Raw genomic sequence first — 5,411 nt, forward strand, 5'->3', positions numbered from 1 at the left:
CCCGGTGTTCCCGGAGGACGCGGCGGGACCGGCAGTCCCCGGAGCTGTGCGGGGTCCAGCGGGAGGGGCTGGGGGGCTGTGGTGGTGGGTCGGGGCTCGGCTTGGCTCCCGGGGCTGGCGGGGCTCGCTGTGGAGCGCTCGGTGCCCGTTCCGTGCGGGGGCTCGTGGGGAGCTCCCCCTTCCTCGGGGAATGACCCGCCCTGCGGCTTCTGGAGGGGTGAGCTGAGCTCGGCACAGCGCGGGGCGGTTGGGATGGGCAAAGGCAGCTCCTGCTGCTGCTGGAGCGCTTGGCAACCCAAAGAGGGAGGGAGGTTTTGTCCCCTGCTTACGGAGCACGACATTGGGGCTGAATCATTCCCAGGGAAGTGTCCGCTTGCAGCGATTGCTCGGTGGAAGCTCTTTGGAGAGAGGGCAGTCCGGCAGGTGTGCTGTCCCACACTCGGAGGGCGGGCGGCATCGCTTCCCCCTGCGCTCCCAGGGAGCCGCCACCTCTCCCCGGCTGGGAGAGGGGGAGCGGCAGGCGGAGGGAATCCCTCCTTCCCCACTCTGGGGCTTCCGTGGAGAGCCGGTACCTGCTGCTGCCGGTGCCCAGGTGCCCGTGGCCGGTGTCCCGGCGCTGCCGGATCCTGCCCGGCCTTTCCTTGTGGCGGAGCATCCGCGGCTCAGGGGCCGCGGGACAGCCGCGGGGGGAGCTGGAGGGGCCGGCGGCCCCCACCGGGAAGTGCCCCCCTGTCCTTGAATCCCTGCGGCATCCCTTGGGAGCTGCAGCCCGGGCACGCGTGTTTTCCGAGGCTGCGGGCTCCTGGCATCGCTGGGGACAGGACAGGATTGGGGCAGGAGCTGCGTAGTGCCCTCAGCACATGCCCTTGTGCGGTCCAAAGAAAGGGAGTTTTATTGCATTCCCAGGAACTGCTCCAACAGCTGTTGACTTCCCCCTGCCTTCTCAGGGGAAGGATGTGGTGACAGCAAGAAGGCAATTGGTGGGATTGGAGGGCACTTGCTGCATTTTGGTCAGATGTGTAACCTGTGGAATGGGTTTGTTTCCTAGGAGAAAACATTCCGGAGTAGCAGACACAAGAATTTGTAAAAATTAACAAAATATCCATTTTTATTTAGCCTTCAGCTCAACCATTTCAGAAATTCAGCAAAACTTTACACAGAATGAACATTTCTCTCCTTTGCCAGATGAAAAACATTGTATTGCTTGGTCCAGTCAATAATGTTGGGTTTGAACATACCAAAGCAACTGCACTGAAAGAAGTCTGCAAGATTCTGGAAGCATCCAAGACTGAAAAGGAGAAAAATATGCATTAATAAACCTAAAAAAAAAAAAAAGAGAAGACTGCAAGCATCAAAACTGCACATTCACCACAAGACAGTACTTCAGATATAAACCTGTCAGTTTTAAAATTGTGGAGTTGGTTTTTTTTAGTTAAACAGTTCTCTATTGAGCGTTATTCCTTTGCTGAACTTTTAGAACCTGTTTTACATTAACATATCAGAGCAGATGAAGTTGAACTCAAATATTTAAACGTTAGTCCTTAGTAAGATCCCATCTGTTAACACATATAAGGAAACAAAGAAACAGGGAAACCTTGGTACCAATTTCTCTAAATACTGCGAGAGAAGTTGTAAAGGGGCCAGTTCATGCCTTAATTCTCTTTCTGATCCTACACAACAGAGAGATTGATGAACAAATTAAAGGACAGCTCACCCTCACCCCAAAATATTATCTACTGATTAGTGCTGGGGACTGATTTTGGCACAGCTTTCTCCTGTGCACACAGCCATGCACAAAAAAAAACCCCAGGTCTTGTGCTGGTTGCTGATTTCCTAGAGAAAACGAAGTTCCCAGTAAGGAAAACAAGGTCCACTTCCTCCTCTTAGCACAACTCTTAACAGGCATGACTGGCACATCCTATTTTTTGCATTTATGAAGCAGCGAAGCAAATCACTCAAAATACCCTGTTAATCAATACCCACTTGTATGGAGTTCTCCTGAGTGAAACAGGATGCTTGGATGATTTTCTCTGCATCAGGAGGTTCATTCTTTCATGAGAGGTCAGCCCCAAGAACGCAATCTTAGTGAAAGGAAAATGTAAGCAATGGTTACAACGTGAACAGCACAAACCAAAAGATACCAGTGAGAAGGGAGGTTGCCCATATCTAACAAATGAGTAACTACTGCTATAACTGATGACTGAGAAGTGTGTTTTTAGATGTCACCTGGGCTAAAACAGAGTACTACATCAGTACATATTTACAGTTGTGGAGTTGGGTTTTTTTGGTGTTTTTTTTTTTTTTTTTTTAATTAAACAAGATGTAAGACAAGTCTTCAGCTCACTATGCTTAACACATATTTCAGTGACATCTCTTCTAAAAGCTGCTAATGAGCTGTCTCCCAGATGTTTTAGGACAGCTTTTCTCAATTTTGTTTTCATAGCCAAGCTCTGAGAAAAACATGAACAAGAAATTTGACGGTCCTCAACAAGATAAAATCCAGGTCATATACTTTTATTGTTGCGACTGGAATTTAATACAGTCTAATGACACACTGCCCAGCTCTGCCACTGAATCTTAAACTCAGGACAAATTGTGCTACTGAGCTTTTGTGTCATTTTTGGGGCACTAATACCGGTTCTATTTGTCAAATACATTTCTCGTCTTTAAATACTTTCTAGAGGTTTGGAATTTTTTGGTGAGTAGGAAACCCAGAGCTCAGTTATAGGAATGATCTGCAGACTGTGATCCTGCTTTTAACAGGATCAGTCTCTGCCCTGAGATTTAAGGGAAGCTCCTCCCTGTGACTGAAAACAGTTAAGGAAAGCGGCCACAAGGTCCTCATGGGAGCAAATCATCCAGGGAAAAGTTTTAAGCGTAAACTGAAGGGAAATAGTACCTGATAAAGCTGAACAACGAGCCACAAGGAAGCCCAAACAGTGTGGAAACAGGCCACTGCAGAGATGTAGGAAACCCAGGGGGAGCAGTACGTGACCTGTGTGAAGTACGTCCACGCTCCATCCTGCTGGTAACTTGTTGGGCAATGGTTGGACCAATCTGAGAAGACACACAACCAGTTAATTATGTTTTTAAGCCCTTAAAGAACTGAGCAAGGATTATTTGCATGAAATGACTACTACATAGCAACATGCTCTGGAAATACAGTGTTTAACATATCCCCTTCCCACTTAAAAGCACCCACATAGATGCCTCACTGCTTGTTATTCTGGCTGCATCATCTTCACATGCTGGGTTCGTAATCCACAGAAAGAACATCCAAGAATTTATCATTTCTCTTAAACACCATCATCGGCAAAAGGAGACCTGATGGTGACAATTCCAAGACAGCAGTATTCCACCACTGTCAAACAGATGTAAACTGGCATGTCCAATTCCTGCAAATTTCTTATGAGCTACTTTAAGTCTAATTAAAAAGAAAACAAACAAACCCAAACTACATGGAAAGCAACTCTTTTTTTTTTCCTTCTCTGTATCAGTAGCACAATAAAGAGGTTTTCCTCCCAAATTCCTTCACACACAGAAAATGGAGAAAACTCTATGGTGATTATTGCCTCATAACAGTATAATGTGAAGCAATATGAAATAAAATTAACTCCCTCTGCTTTTTTATTTAAAAGGTTAGTGCTGTGGTAATTCACCCCCAGGAAATACATTATAATGGTCCTCCTCTCCCCTCTAAGAAATTTCCTAATTTTTTAAAAGTAACAGTTCAAATTTACTAATGATATACACAGTTCTCTTTAAAGTTATCACTACATTAAAAACAGAAAAGAAATGCTTGCAGGTACTCAATATAGATATTTCCAAATAACAAGAATCAACAAAAGCTTTTGTAATAATATATTTACAAACTTATTTTCTATTACAGTAAAGGGCATTCAGACTAGAACCTGTAACCTGACCTTCCTCCCCGTGGCTTCTCTATTTCATCTCTAACAAAAATTCTTCCTGCTGAATGGACATCCCACTAAATTTGCATCTTTTGTGTTCAGCAAGAAGTATGGTATTTGAGTAAAGACCACGATGTATTGTCACTTTTTTACAATAATGCCACTGCTGCAACATGGCATCACTTGTGCAGGTATAATTACACTTGCTGGAAACAAAATGCTGAAAAAAATAAAAGACCAGACACACATTCTTGAAAAGCAAAGTAAAATAAATTCATGGATACATACACAGAAGAGTTCCATAAAGCAGCCAGACACCTGTCATTGTTAGGAAAGTCAGGAACAACAGGTAATAACAATGGTTCCCAACACCTGAAATTGAGGCAAGGAAAAAAATTATAAAAAAAAAAAAGTTTGACAATTCAAAATTCAGCAGTATTTGCATTTCCCCTGAAGTTAACAGGAATAAAAAGCGAGTCAAAACCATTTCTTGTTATTACCTCAGCCATCCACAAGAGAGCTTGACAAGGCTGATCTCCCTCTCAACTCTCTCCTGTAAGCCACCCCAATTTATAGAACAGAATTAGTTCTGATAAAGTCAACCAGGATTTGTGTCTTCTTCAGAGCATGCCTTCAGCTGTTTTAGCTGGATGAGGACTAATTATGCAACCACAGCTCTCCCCCATGCACAGTAAAACTGTCTCATATCGCTGCAAAGTCTAAGCTATTCAATTTGATTGTTTGACCTCGTGTGCTTCAGAATTGCAAAATACACAAGAACACCCCAGACCTCTGCCAGAGAAACTGTTCCATGAAGATATGAAAATTATCTTTATTTATATTACAATCGTATTGCTCAGACCTTCCAGACAATGCATCAGAAGGATGTTCTTCCACCTTTGTAAACAGCAAACGCCGTAACAGTATTTCCAAGGATTTAGCATAACAAAAATATTTTAATATAACAAAAAAATTGGGGAAAAAAAAGGCTAAAAATATATTGTTACAGATGAAAAAGTCTAAACTTCCTATCTTGAGCACCACCAGTGATGAGCCAGGAGGGAAGAAAGAGGGTGAGAGGAAAGAACACAGGAGTATGAACAACGCCCTGCGGGGTTATCTCAGGGGTCCAGCTGCTCCTCTCACAACTGTCTCTAACAGTGAAAGAGGCACTGGAAGGTTGGGAGGACACCCAAGCCTGGCCACTTTCTGGAGTTCACTCTCCTCACCCACAGCCACTGCATTAAAATGTCAGACTGTGCACACTTGTCTAGTTCTTTTAGTATCTACTTTTGGACACGCTGTCCAAAAAAGTCTGTCTGACCCCCTTTCTGAGCCTTCTGACTCTGCCTGTATCTGCAAACCCTGACAGCAGCAAGCTCCAAAATTTCACTGCCTGCCACGTAAAGACAGGACCAATTTTAAATCCTTATTTCTAGCACGATGTGCTTGTTGAGTAACAGTTCTGCATTCACTTTAGCCACCATCTTCATATTTTTT

General features: G+C 44.3%; 1 long non-coding RNA gene across 2 annotated transcripts; it reads right to left on the minus strand.

The window, feature by feature from the left end:
* Nucleotides 1–1,085: 1,085 nt before the first annotated feature.
* On the minus strand, nt 1,086–4,756 carry LOC114073556. 2 transcript variants are annotated; one of them, XR_003574348.1, is made up of 5 exons: nt 4,412–4,756; nt 4,200–4,283; nt 2,900–3,057; nt 1,984–2,081; nt 1,086–1,288 (listed from the first exon to the last, which is right to left on the minus strand). It is a non-coding gene; the product is annotated as an uncharacterized LOC114073556 (long non-coding RNA). The 2 variants fall into 2 exon arrangements; XR_003574347.1 differs by lacking the exon at nt 4,412–4,756 and having other exon boundaries at nt 4,200–4,383.
* Nucleotides 4,757–5,411: the final 655 nt, after the last annotated feature.

Source organism: Empidonax traillii, unplaced genomic scaffold, assembly GCF_003031625.1.
Source record: "Empidonax traillii isolate 1590-97213 ecotype Southwest subspecies unplaced genomic scaffold, ASM303162v1 scaffold7030:size8591, whole genome shotgun sequence".
Classification (NCBI taxonomy): domain Eukaryota; kingdom Metazoa; phylum Chordata; class Aves; order Passeriformes; family Tyrannidae; genus Empidonax; species Empidonax traillii.